The sequence below is a fragment of the Coenobita brevimanus genome, chromosome 97 (assembly GCF_032717465.1).
Source record: "Coenobita brevimanus isolate Jiangsu-jjx chromosome 97, ASM3271746v2, whole genome shotgun sequence".
Classification (NCBI taxonomy): domain Eukaryota; kingdom Metazoa; phylum Arthropoda; class Malacostraca; order Decapoda; family Coenobitidae; genus Coenobita; species Coenobita brevimanus.
The window spans coordinates 47,724,271-47,740,157 of record NC_137050.1 but is presented as its reverse complement, the minus strand read 5'-3'; positions in this window follow the sequence as shown (position 1 = coordinate 47,740,157).

Sequence of the window (15,887 nt, the reverse complement as noted above, 5' to 3'; positions counted from 1 at the left end):
GATGATGACGATGATAATGATGATTATGATGATATTCGTTGCCTCTTCCTTAACATCTGCTTTTGTCATTATATGATACATTTCTCTGTCTCTGTCTCTGTCTCTGTCTCTGTCTCTGTCTCTCATGTTCCTTCATATCACCTTGTTAGTGTGTCTGGTATCATTACTTCTTCAGCATTATTATTATCTTCTTCTTCTTTCTCCTTCTCTTTTTCTCCTTCTTATTCACTTCAGCCTGATGATGTCTTGCACATTTTGTTGCAGATAATATTAGACAATTTTATTAGGTGTAGGAGAGTCTCATTTCATTTCTCATGTCTTCATTATTCTCTCTCTCTTGCATTTCGTCCAACATTCTCTGTTAATAACTCACTGATCCCTACTATGTATTCCCCGTCCTTTCCTCACATCAGTGCTACTTACATGACACCCTTTCTCTTGCACCCCTCTCCTGTCACACACATCACTTTCCTCACCTTTTCTTCCTTCACTCCTCCTTTTCTCATCGCTAACCTTCACTAATATCCCACTCTATTTTCTTCACATTTTCACCTTTCCCTCACAGTATCTCCATTTACCTTCTCTACCTTTCACAACACAACTCCACCTCTTATACACATTCTTTTCCCTTTTCCTTTTACCCGTTCACTTCTCTAATACCACCTCTTTCACTCTCACTCTCTCTTACACTTTCCTGCTCTCCCTCACTCTACGTTTTACCTTTGTTTTATCTTTTCCAACCACACCTACCCCTCCTTCACATATTCATTCCCCTCTTCTCCATATGCTGTCCCTTCTATCACACCCTCTTGCTTCTCACCCTTCTTTCCTTTTCCCTCACAATCCTACTAACTCTTACGCCTTCCCGCTCTCTCTCACACCGTCCATCATTCCCTCACACTTTCACACCTCTCCATCTCCCTTCCCCATTCCCTCAGAACCCCTTACATCTTTCCATCAACCCCACACCTCTGTCAAAACTCTGCCTCCAACGCCTCTGTCAAACACTGTCCATTATCCAGCCTCCCACACCACACATTCCTCCCCAGACTTTTTCATCCACGCCCACCTCGTCCATGGGCATCCTTCTTCCACTATACTTTGATCCCTCTAACACACAGCATGCCTTCACATTTTTTTCGTGTCATACTTTCGCCTCAACTGCAGACCACTTCCACTTTCACATATAGGCTGCCTCCATTTAGTGCACAAATTCCTAACTGTATTCTCATATGCTTAACAGGCTTTCAAGGCCTTTTCCCTATACTAACTTTACTTACAACTTCCTTTTTTTCTGTACACAACACATCAGTAATGGTTTTTATGTCATACATGTGATGCACATCGAAGGCGATATCTCAAAGGATTTCGATCGAGTCTGGCATTAATCTTTAATATCCAAAGTGCCCTCTGACGGTTTCTATCCTTCTACCTGTGCCTTCATTTCTAGCTAATTATCTGGTAGTTCTATAGCTGCTGTTGTAGAAGGCCACTGTTCTTCTCCTAGAGCTGTCAATAGTGGTATTCCTCAGGGCTCTGTTCTATCACCTACTCGTATTCATCTATTCATCATTGACCTTCTAAACTGTATATCTAATCCTATCCATTTATATGCTGATGACTCCAACCGTCACCTTTCCACCCTCTTCTCGCAACATGCACCAAAGCATATATTTCGGCAAACAAGGGATGTAGGTATGGCACACTTAATGTCTGATGTGGCTCATATCTCTGGCTGGAGTAAACGTAATCTTGTTTTCAGTACGTTAAAAACTCATTTCTTACCACTTTCAACCCGTCAGAATCTTCCAGATGTATCCTCTAACTCATAACAATATCCAACTCAATCCTGCATCATCCATGAACATAGGCCTACCTGGGGTTTCATTCTCTCGGGTTTTATGTGGAAAGATCATATTACGTCACTTGAAAAATAATCTCGATCCAAGAGATTAGATGTGTTACGCCGACATCATGTTTTCTTTACCCCTGCACAGTTGTTGACTTTATTCAAGGATTTTATTCACCCATGTGTAGAGTAAAACTCTCATGTGTGGGGTGGCTCCCCACATACAGGTCTTCTCAACAAGGTGCAGTCCAAGTTTTTTCGTCATATTAACTCTCCTCGTCTTCCCAGCTCAATTCATCTTCTGTCTCTTTGTCGTACTGTTGCATCTTCATCTCTTTTCTCTCGCTCCCTCAATGGTCAATGCGCCTCTGAACTGAATGCTGGCTTCCTTCCATTACTATGGTGGGCAAGTAGCACCCGTCCTGCAGCAAACTCTCATCCCTTTTCTGCCAACTCTTTAATGCAAGAGTTAACCGTTACTCCCAGTCCTTCTTGTATAGAAAAAAAAAAAAGTCAATCTGGAACTGTCTTCCTCTATCTGTATTTTCTACTGCTATGACCTCCAGTCTTTTAAATGCAGTGTGTCCAAGCATCTTGAAAATAACGAATCTTGAACACAACTCTCGATTATCTTTTTATATTTTCTTGGAGGGAACAGTCTTGCTGGCTTCAAGCCTTTGTTTTCTTCTTCCTTGAATAACAAAAATAAACGGATAGCATAAAACTCAGTATTCAAGGGTAATGAGAAAATTAGACCACCGTAAAGTCGTCCAAGGACAATTTTGATAAAGAAAAACTTCCCACAGCCATTGCCTACTAGAAGCTAAGCTATAAAGGGACCTTGAGGTCAAGGTCACTGATCTTGTGCATGTCACCTTAGGTCATCACGGTCTATAAGTCCCCATGTTTGGCGGCTCTAGCTTTAATCCTTAAAGGAAAATTAAATACATCCAGAATATCTGGAAAATTCCCATTTTTTTAAAATCACAGGCGAGGTCAAGGTCACTGATCTTGTGAATTTGACCTTAGGTCAACACAGTTTATAAGTCCATGAAGTTTGGTGAGTCTAGCTCCTATCCTTCATGGGAAATCAGGTGATATCCAGAATATCTGGAAAAGTCCCAAATATTGACCCGTGGCTAGGTCAAGATCACTGATCTTGTGCATGTCAGCTTAGGTTATCATAGTCAATAAGTCCATCAAGTTTGGTGGCTCTAGATTTAATTCTTCATGGATGAATCAAGTGATATCTGGAATATCCAGAAAAGTCCCAATATTTTACCCAAGGCGCTCTCAGTGAATAATCAACTGAATGGAAATATACTCCTTTCCAACCAGCGTCCGGCTTCAGGCTATTTTGTAGTAAAATTTCAGCTTCCTAACGTAAGCGGTTCCTGAGATAGCATGGCTGACTCACCTGTCTGTATTCTCTATAATATCCGGAGACCCGGTTGTTGGACTGACACCAAATTTGTACACAAGCAGCAGACAGCCGTCCGACTAAGTTGACAAAGTTTTAAGGCAATTGGACAAATACCGTTTGAAATACCGCAGTTAAAAAAAAAAAAAACTAATAATAATAAAAATAATAATAATAAATACTACTACTACTACTATTACTACTAGTAAATACTACTACTACTACTACTACTAAATACTATTACTACTACTACTACTAATAATAATAATAATACTGACTAAACAAGAAAACTTCCAATGGCGATGTTGGAAGTTTTAATAAATTTACAAGTAAAACGTGCCACAAAGCATCCTAAACGTGAGAATGTTTCTTGCTCTTTTACATATTATTTGCCCCGTTTATAGATCCTTTACCTTCATGTTATTTCGGACTAACATACTGTTCTTCTTCTCCACACACGTCATTTATTTAGACATCAAAATCCTCCCTCTGTCTGTCTGTCTGTCTGTCTGTCTCTCTCTGTCTCTCTCTCTCTCTTTCTCTCTTTCTCTCTCTCGCTCGCTCGCTCGCACGCGCACGCACGCACGCACGCACGCACGCGCGCACACACACACACACACACACACACACACACACACACACACACACACACACACACACACACACACACACACACACACACACACACACACACACACACACACACACACACACACACACACACACACACACACACACACACACACACACACACACACACACACACACACACACACACACACACACACACACACACACACACACACACACACACACACACACACACACACACACACACACACACACACACACACACACACACACACACACACACACACACACACACACACACACACACTACAGGTCAAGGGAGTGGAACATCATCTTTGTCCAATCCCCTGTTGTTTAAGCCAGAATCAGTCTGGTAAGCTTCCTGGGGACGGGGGCGCTAGAAGAAGGGAAACCAGTGCATCGAAATGAGAACCTGAAATATTTACACTGAAAAGTTTGATTTTCCCCTTTCAGCTGTAGCTAGAATATCACCTATGCATCCATTGAAGCTACTGAATGATGGATTTGTAAGTAATGAAAACCACCTCAAACCAAAAGAAGTTTTTCTTTTTTAACATTTCTTTCTTGCTATCTGTAGACTATACATTTTATACAGGGAGAAACTACTCGATACAGAGGGATTGGATAGGTGTAATGTACATGCCTTAACGTGTGGGTAGATGCATGATGTAGGTGTAGGAGTGCATTGTGTAACTGTTTGGAATTCTGTTTTGACTATCTCAGAAAATATGCTGGCTATGCCCAGTAGCTCTCATAGACAGTAGCGGACAAGACTTTACAGACGCTAGACCTGTATCACTTGACACAGTACATCATGAACTTCCATACTGAGTCTGATTGAATCACCTGCACCTGCAGCATCTATCAACCCCTATTACAAAATGGACAGGAGTTGATAAATGGTACAGGTGCAGGTGGTGCAATCAAAATCAGTGTGGAAGTTGATATACAGTACTGTGTCAAGTGATACAGGTCTGGCGTGTGTGAAGTTTTGCCACCGACTGTCTGAGTAGCTAATGTGCGTTTAGCTAGCAGATATTCTGATCCAGTCACAACAGATTTCCGACAGCCACACAGTGCACTCCTACAATACATCCTACATCTAGGTATACATTAAAATATATATATTACACAGAACCTTCATTAGCCTTATTCGATGTACGAGATCCATGTTATGTTGAAAGAAATATTTTTGACTGTGTCCGATTCTGGACAAAGGCTTTAAAAGTCGGTTCCCAGTCTCCGAGCAGTTCCCGTACGTACCATACACCTCCACATGCCAATGCTTCGGCGCTAACACCCACCGCCCCATACAGGAATGGTGTATTTGTATTAGCGGGGGTGTCTTTATGTGGGGTAGTAAGATGAAACTAGGATGGAACATCCTCGAAGTTAAAACACTAAATCGTTTCTATTGCCCGTTTATTTTCAGTTGACAAATATCACAACCCTATAGTTCAGAAAGACTGGACTGATTATTTGATTAGTAACTCTGGAGACTCATTCCTACCCCCATAGCTCAAATTTCATGCACCTACATCTTAGTACTGAAGTTGTGAGAGATGACCAGTTAAGAAAAAATAATAATAATAAACAAAAATAAAACCCTGCAGCAATGAAGACCGATAGTCTCAGTGAAGAAATAGACAAAATCTATTTAGAACATCGTGATATTAATAACAAGAACAGACATAGTATTTTTCCCTTCATTTATGATTTTGCAAGATATGAAAAGTATATATTTTCGGCCAACTTCGAATAATCCATGCCACAAATCCCAATTCCATTCTTACATCTGAACACATTTCATGTACCCTTCCCAATTGCTTTTCTTTTGGTCCCCCGTATCCCTTTTAGCTTCCATATCCAAGAATACCGGGTAGTTCTTTTTCTGGTCTTTTATGAACATCTTTATAACAGAACGCACGTCCTTAGCATTCCTATATAAACACATTCCGGAAGCTTTTTACATGCACTTGTTCAATTTTTTCTTGCACTATCACATCTCATTGTGCTTTAAAACAATATTTCTCTTACTTTCCTGAATCTCAATATGTAAGTTAGATAATGTAAAACCTGTCATTAACACCACTGTTCGTAAGGCAGGGTTTTATGAGAACAACAGCCAGTTTGTGCTTCATGTGTCCTTTGCCTCCTGTATTTTCATTACAGTGTGGATTCAAGTAAACCAAATATATATACACGAACTTTGCTCATGCCTTAAAATGCTGAAAGACTACGAAATTACGTATGACGTCTATATCCATCTATTGCCAGGCGCCTTAATCCCGTAAGAGTTGGCTACAAACAAATCGCCTCTATGTCTGCCTGTCCCCTGCCATTTCACTGCCCTACTCCCAGTTCACACACCCCTCACTCATATACCTTTCCACTCCATCTCTCCATCTCATCCTTGGACTCCCCCTCCCTCTCCCCCCATCCACCACTCACATACACTCTCCTCGTCAGTCTCTCGCTCTCCAGCCTCTCCGTATGGTCAAACCATCTCCGTGTATTTCTCCTGAAGCTTTTTGTCACATCCACATCCACACCACAACGCTTCTTCACTTCCTCAATTCTCAGTCTGTCTCTCCATGTGACTCCAAATGCTCCTCTCATATAACTCATTAGTCGTCCCGGCTCCGGAAGGGCTCGGGGACGGGTATTGTTTTCAGTCGGTTTGTCTGTTTGTTTGTTTCTATCTGTCTGTCTGTCTGTTAATAGCTTTACGGGAAAACTACTGGTGCAATTTTGACCAATATTACAGAGATGATGGACTATGACCTTCTGATTACGTGATTAAATCTGGGGCCAAACTGGGCCAAGACTCAGGCTGTAGGTCTAAAAAATGTATTTGAAAAAGTAAAAAAAAAAAAGTTTTTCGCTATAACTCATTTTTAATGTGACAGATCGACATAAAACCAAAACCTAAAGGTGCATCTTCCAAATCTGCATCCTATAGACGCCTCATTACATTAGTGGGGTCATCCCTCAGTTAGCGGCAGGAAGATCAATGTCAGGTGGGTCCGGCCTGAAATTTCAAATGGGCATACACTCGTCAATTTTCACCAGATATCCTCCAAATTTGACATGTGACATCTTTGACAAGATATCCTGTTGTGTTTATATGTTAGCACTAAAATGACTGCCGGGGACGGGTTTGCTGTGCCTTGGCACCACTTTTTGTTTCCATTGCTCTCACTCTTGACTTGTGTCCCACCAACAAGGTCCAAGCTTCACTTCCATACTTTAGAGCTGGTAGAGCTGGTATCACAGTATTGTCATGCAGCGACTTTTTTACTTCCATGCTCATTTCTCTGTTTCTTATCACTGCTTTCAAAGAATCAGCAACCTTTCTTCCTTGTTGCCCCCTTTCAAGCACTTCATCCTCTAAACTTTCATCCTTACTCATCACACTACCCAAGTACTGAAACGCACTCACATTTTACATTTCCTCGTCATCCAACCTCACTGTACAGTACATTCAGTGACTTTATTTCTGTCGAAGACCATATCTTTACTCTTCCGTACATTCACTTTTAGATTCCGTTTCATACGCACTCACCCAGACTCATTCACTAAGCCCTGCAGCTCCCCTTGTCTTCACTTAACAACACAGTTTCATCTCCAAACAACAGTATAGGGAGTTTCCGAACACTGCCCTCTCTCATTAGGGCCGCTCCAACATCCACTGCTCTACCTTGTATCTCTTTTATAACCCCGTCCATATACAGATTGAAGAGTCATGGAGACATTACACATCTCTGTTTCAATCCAATCTTCAAATAGAAAAATTCGCTCAGTTCACTGTCCACACGCACTGCAGGCTTAGCACCCTCATACATAATGCTCATGGCATTCAGCAACTTCCTATTTACCCCATATATTCATAAAACTTCCACATTCCTTGTCTATCCATCCTGTCATATGCTTTTTCCAAATCCATAAAGGCCGCATACAATTTCTTTCCTTTCTCCACAAGCTTTTCCACAAAAGACCCAAGAATGAATATCTGATATACACAACCTCTTTCCTTCTTATAACCTCCCTGTTCTTCTCCAATTAATTACTCGTCCGTGCCACCGGAGGGGCTCGGGGATGGGTATTGTTTTCACTCGGTTTGTCTGTTTGTTTGTCTATCTATCCGTCTGTTAACAACTGTACGCGAAAACTACAAGTGCGATTTTGAATAAAATTACAGGGATGATGGGCTATGACCCTCTGATAAATTGGGCCAAGACCCAGGGTGTAGGCCTATGAAATGTAAAAACAAAAGTAAAAAATGTTTTTTTTTTTTTCCTCCATAGCTCCTTTCATCTGCATCATATCGACATGAAAGCAAAACTTAAAGGTGCATCTTTCAAATCTGGATCCTACAACATGGCTCATTACATCAGGGGGGTCACCCCCCAGTTAGTAGTAGGGGAGGGGGTCAATGTCAGGTGGGTCAGGCCTAAAATTTCAAGTGGGCATAAAATCGTCAATTCACCCGATTTACTTCAAATTTGATAGGTGACATCTTTGACTAGATACCCTGCTGTGTTTATACGTCAGCACAAAAATGACTGCCGGGGACGGATTTGCTGTGCCTTGGTACTGCTTCTTGTTACTCTATTATTCCCCTAACTCTGTCAGAAAGTATCCTACCATATACTTTTCCTATTACACTAAGAAGACAAATGCCCCTATGACTGCCACACACGTCTTTTTCCCTTTTTCCTTTGTACAGAGGAATAATTACACCTGACTTCCAATCCTCTGGGACTCTACCTTCCTCCCAAGCCAATTTGCACATCTTCCACATCCATTCCACTACCATCTCTCCCCCATGCTTCAGCATTTCACCACACACTCCATTACCTATAAATTGAAGAATATTAATTCTCAGGCAGATGGATATGAAAGACTGGCTCACTTACTTGATCCATTAGAAACATGTCAATCAAAGCAACCTTTATTTTGTCTTTTCATGTACTTACCGCTATATATTTAGTGAAAACTCGCCGCAAAAGTTATAATTCTGAATGTGTATTTCCTCTTAGTAACAATCAAATCCAAACGGATGCAATCAGACACTGTAAAATGAGTTAGTATGGACATAAAAACATTTTTGTACACAAAAATTCAAAACTCAGAAATATATTAAAGTGAATGCTGTCCTGTTGCTGGAGTTTGGTATACATCATATCCCGTCACATGGTATGTTTTTCTCTTCAGAATGTACAATCATTGCACCTCACATTCAAGGAAAAACTTTCATGTCAATGGAAACATCAAAGGCATGACACAATGAGAGGGCAACATCCCCATAGTATATATCTATACATATCTATATCCATATCTATCTATCTATCTATCTATATAGACTGATAGACAGATATCTATCTATCTATCTATCCATCTATCTATCTATAACAATGGTTTACTCTTCCCAGTCAGCTAATAATTTACTTAGGAAATGTTTAGGTGTCTCTGAGAATTGCTGCACCTCCAAACATTTATGAAATTCTTGCAACCGAGGTAAATCTGGTAATGTAAAAGAAGAAAAGTTCTTGGGAGTCATACGCTTTTTTATACTATTCCTGGAAACCTCGACAGATCAAAGAGGGTGAGGAGGATATTTGTGGCACGATCCATTACGGCAAGAGATGTGCAGTGATGAAAAACTTATCGACCCCCAATAACGGCTATAAAAGTGGTGACGATATTGCGTGGTATTATTCCTTCCTCCTGTCTCTATATCCTACACTGTCTTAACCTATCTTCTATTTTTATCCTGCTCTAACTCCTTCTCCTCACATTTCTAATTTTTTTCTCATCTTTAATCTTTCTAAAAATGATTTTTTCCCGTTTCTTTTGATCTTTAGTTGTATTTCACCTTTAACTGACTCTCTCTCTCTCTCTCTCTCTCTCTCTCTCTCTCTCTCTCTCTCTCTCTCTCTCTCACTAACCACCACCTCCCACAACCCTACATTTCAGTTATGCATAGTTCCCCACTCCTTCATCTCAGTTTCATAACCTTATCTCTCCCCTTTCTACACGTACCCTTTCTCCCTCTTATACGCAAATGCACTTTCCACACACAATCCCCCCCCTCTCTCTCTCTCTCTCTCTCTCTCTCTCTCTCTCTCTCACACACACACACACACACACACACACACACACACACACACACACACACACGATATAGTTAGTAATAATGCAAATTATAAAATGAGGCTAAACTACCAATAGGGCAAAAAGTAGCCCGCTTTACAGAAATAGATTGGGAAGAAGGAGCTAATGGACAAGATACAAATGCTATTTATAACAAATTCTGTGAATTTAACGAAACAGGAGTCCAAAATTATACGGTATCCTACAACACAACGAAACAGAAATAAGCACAATGAAATTGTTTAATTCTGAATGTAAAAAAAGCGAAAGAGTTAAGAGAGAAGCTGTGGATCAGATATAGACGACATAATAGTGGGAGGGCATATAACAACTTTAAACAGTCATGAAATGATTATACGTGGATAAGAAGGTATGCTCAAAGTCAGTTTGAGGAAGATGTTACAAATAAAAGTACTGATCAACCGAAGCTGTTTTACAGCAACATCCGAAGCAAAACTAAAGACAAAGATGAAATACAGTCCATCAAGGATGAGGGGAAAGACGAAGATATTTGTGAAGTACGAAACAGAAAATTTCAATCACTTTTTACAGAAGAAAGTAGATCTGAGAGAGATGCAAGGGAACAAGCATGCCGACACATAATAACAAAAATACGTATATCGGAACAAAAGGTCCAGGAAAAGAGTAAATTAGACAAAGAAAAAGCAAATGGTCCAGACGAAATTTCTTCAAGTTGGGTATTACATGAATGTGCAGAAGAGTTAACTAAACCAATACATTTAATGTCCAGGGAATCCTTAACACAAGGTAAACTACCTGATATTTGGAAGAAAGCAAACACTGTTCCACTCTTCATGAAAGGAAATAGACAAAATCCAACTACCTACCGACCAGTATCACTGACCAGGATCGTGAGTAAGATAATAGAAAAGCTGATAAAGAAAATTTGGGTAAATCATCTTGAAAAACAAAATATGATATCAGAAAGACAGTTCGGTTTTAGAAAGGGAAAATCTTGTGTCACTAACCTTGTAAGCTACTGCGACAGAGTTGCAGAAACAATGCGGTAAAGAGAAGGATGAATAGACAGCATCTATTTGGATTTCAAGAAAGCATTTGACAGAGTACCTCATCAAAGACTTTAATGGAAACTGTACAATCAAAGATGAATCCATGGTAATCTGTAGTGTTAGATGCAATATTTTCTCAGAAAAAGGGAAATGAGAACAGTAATAAGGGGACATTAAATCATGGAGAGAAGTCACTAGTGGGGTCCCACAGGGCTCAGTTCTGGCACCAATTACGTTTTTAGTATAGATATATGATATAGGCGGTAACACTGGAAATGGACGCTATATATATATGATTGCTGATGATGCAAAAATGCAAAGGAAAATTGCAAACACAGACTCTTGCAGACAGCTAGAAGAATTAAATAAGCTTCATGGATGGAGCAGTGAATGACAAATGAAATTCATTCTGGACAAATGCCATGTATTCAAGTTTGGTAAAAGTGAAAAAGACCAGACTAGGATTGTATGACTGAGAAAGTTCATCCCTACACATATCAGAAATGGAAAAGGACTTAGGAATGATTATCAATAACAGACTATCACCGCCTGACCACACTGAGAAAGTATGGAACACGTACACATTGTTAGCTAATACGGGGGTAGCATTCACACATATTAATGAAGACATGCTGAGAAAGATGATCACATAGTTCATTAGACCACTCCGGAGTATGCATCCGCAATCTCGAATCCACATCTCGAAAAACACATAGATACAATTGAATAGGTACAATGGGCTCCTACAAGATGTGCACCAAGTTTAAGAGATCTAAGCTATGAAGAAATACAAGAAAAAATTAAACCTACCAACATCAAAATGAAAAGAAAAAGAGAAGACCTGAATATCCTATATAAATGCATCACAGGAAGAGAGGAAATAGATACAAATTAGTATATAACCTATGGGGAAGCAACATCAAGAGGACACAGCAAATTCAGTTACCCAAATAGAACATTTGATCAGTGGAATACACTACTAAATGAAACTGTGTGCCAAAACTATTCATAAATTAAAATAAATGTATGATGAAAATGGTTCAAAACACGGGACACCGCGAGCGTGACTCATTCCTGTGAAGATACAATTAGGTAGGAACAATTAGGTAAGTACGAACGCACGGACGCGCGCGCGCGCACACACGCGCGGACGCATGCACGCACACACACACGCACACGCACACACACACACACACACACACACACACACACACGCACACGCACACGCACACGCACACACACACACACACACACACACACACACACACACACACAGACCTTTCAGGTCAAAAGCGTGCAAGCCTGTCTACACCACAATGAGGAAAAGCTCCCTGGGGACTCGTATGTACTAGAGAAGCAAGCACATCCAAACAGAAATGTAAAATAATACCAGTGATGATTTAGTTTTCTATGCGTGTAGCTAAAACACCACCCGTAGCTCCAAACTACATATAAACCCTTTATTATTTGTGAAGTATATTTTTTTATTTTTGCTTCTTTTAAACTATACTGCTGGACTTAGAAAAAGGCCTTTTGTATCTAAGCAGTTAATGACTAACTTTATATAATCCTGACAGTTTGAGAAGTGGCCACCACGTAGAAGGACATCGGATGGAGAAAGAAAGAACATAATAACACTGATGCTCCCTGGCTGAAAGGGTTAAGACATATCTAACCAAAATAATGGCAGCCCTATTCAACCCAGGACTGCCAACTGTATTTCATTCTCTCTGAACAGACATTTGTGCTGAGTAAATGAGAAGATTTTAAAACGGGAAGGCTTGAATGTAGCTTTCCCATTAAATTTGAAACATATCAAGGTTGAGAAATTAATCCCTTCGTTTAGATGTAATTTTTATTTTATTAAGGTAAGAAGAGGAGCAGACGAGGGAAATTTTCGAATTGGAGGGGCAAGATATAGCCATAATAAATGTTTTTTTCTACAACTGATCTACCCAAAGCTAAATACAATCGTCCGTACCTAGTAAAATAAGGTGGAATGTGAACTCTTCGTAGTGAATGGGATATAACGATTCTAATCTCCAGCAGTAACAGTGATTGGTATACTGACTGACTGATTATTTTTACCGTGCAGCTTTTTTATCACTGATTATTTTTACCGTGCAGCTTTTTTATCACTGTTCAGGAATGTAAGGGAAAAGCACTGGCAAACGAGTCTTTTTTACAGTCTATTATTCTAATATATTTAATAACTTATTCACTTGTGACATATCTGTAGTTTAGAATGCAGAAAATAGTATTACTTGACTCCTAATCAGAACAATCAAAATCTAGAAAACGTTACGGTATGCCATTAAAAAGCTTGATACCTCTTCCTATCAGGCCCCTTTTAACAGAAGGCACTGTACATGTTTCATATTCGTTACAAAGCACAACCCTCAAAATTTCCCAATCCGTTTGCTTCTAATTCATTTGCATACGTGTACTGCTACTCCATCATCATTTTTTTTTTTTTTTCATCTTCATGATTCTAAGCAATCCTCTCAGATGATTTTTTCTCAGTTTCTTGCATCTCGAAGGGTGCTGTCTGAACACAAGGCAAGACCTGTCATTGGCGAATTGTTAGTAGGGACGGGTAGTAAGGGCAACAATTCCTTGTCTCTTGTATTTGAAGTTATGAGTTGGTGTGTCAACTTGTACCAGATTGTTTAAACATAAAATACCGGAAGATTCGGAGGTAAGTCAATATCTGTTTAGCACTACATATGGCTGAAACGTTAGGAATAAACAGATGGTATATTATCCTACGCACATGGGTGTGCACATTCTTTTATTGTGTTCACCATATGAATTTTGAGACCACACATTTTCAATATGTTTGGAACTCTAGGACTTATGGCCAGCTGTTGACTGTGCAGACCTGCTCAAGCAATTTCGGTTACTGCTGAAGCGTATTCCGATAGAAGTCGGACCTCAGTGAACACAAAATTATAGGGTTTCTGCCCCCTGCCCCCCTCCTTTTACATCCAACAGGCAAGTGCTATTAAAAAAAAATCCACTTTACTCTCTGTTTATGTCTCTGTTTGTGTCTTATTTACCTCATATTTAAATTAAAGAATGTGAACAGTACTGTTTCCGTAAGATTGCATGACTTCTCTATGATGATCAACCAAATCTCAAAGTTGGCGATAAAACATCATAATCTTTTTAATTACATAAATAATAGGTTAATTTTTCCTTACAAATTTTCAGAACTGCGAATTACACTTAACTGAACACTGTCTTGCTAACAGCGCTCGTAAGGAAGCACATCCTGCCTCATGGTTTGCCCATTTTCCACTGTATGTCTTGCTTCCCTCTGAAGTGTGCACTGTCAGTGCAGTTCGTATCTACAGACACACTTTGATGTAAACGAGAAAATAAATGAAAGTAAATATAAAGTTAATAAAGTAAAATATACAACGGGAACATAAAAATATATAAATGGATAAATATACAGTATATAATATACATACAATAAATGAATACAAACTAAACTGCACACAAACATAACACAGTTAAACATGAAGGTGGTCAGCCAACCAACTGTCACTCTCCTACTTTCCTTCTCATTTTCTCCACTGCTCCCTTGCTCTCCTCTTTTCCCTTTCCCCTCTTCCTACAAACAATAAACAGAAATATATAAATAAAATGTAAAGACTTAACATAATAAGAGAAAGCAGCGTCACACAAAAAATTATGTTTTGTGCTAATTTCCCCTCACCAATGAGACGGGAATTAACTTAGGAAACTTCCAAGCAAGCTTGGGAATTGCCTTGGCTTCAAAAGTTAAACAAATTCTCGCGACAAAGAATTTTTTTTTAAATTTATGGGAAAATAAAAAACATAAAGAAGCTATGGAGCCACATGTAATCTTATTTCATGAGATTCCTGGACATCAAGATATACCAAACAGGATGTTGTGGATAAATATGTGCATACTGTATATCTATCTATCTATCTATATCTATGTATATATATATATATATATATATATATATATATATATATATATATATATATTGTGTAATTCATTACCGCCAAGGGATGTGGAGTCTTGTAAATCTTTGACATTCTTACCAGTCATGATGATGATGATGGTTTATTTTCCTTCATATTTTTATATCTTCCATTTTTGTTATTTAAATTACTTTGTTTTATTCTACTCGACATCTTTCCTCTCACCTTTCCCTGCTCCTTTTTGTTATTTAACCTTTAAAGTTAGTCTTTATCGTTCTTCTTCTTCTTCTATACTCATTTCTCTTATGTCCAATCACTCATTCTTCGTCTGTCTCTATTCCACCATTCTATCGTGCTGTCTTTCCGGTTACCTGTTAGTTTGCCTATCTGCTTGTCTGTTTCTCTATCTATTTGTCTACCTATCGGTCTCTTTTATCGTTTCATCTCATTCTTTCTCGTAACTCACTCGTTCTATGAATTTCCTGTCACTCACTTGTTATAAGAATACATGCCTTTAAAAGCACTCCATCTGTCAAATGTTTATGATGAAATTAGTACAATAAATCAACCTTTTCAATAGCATAACTCCTATCCTACTTTGGCTAACTCGAGTACATTTTATTTCGTTTTTGGGGAAGCCTCTTGCAGTGAAGAGTTTAGGAACAATCTCCATAAATTCGTCCGATAGAAAAGGCCTTCTCACCGCCAAGTTCAATTGTCTGAGGGTTCAAGAAACTAAGCTCAGCAGGGTGTTCGGAGATTATAACAACGTCGCTCTCGAACACAAGCATTTACCTATGATCTTGGTCTTTCATAAGAAAATAGTTGATCTTCTCTTCCTCAGACACAAAGTATATGC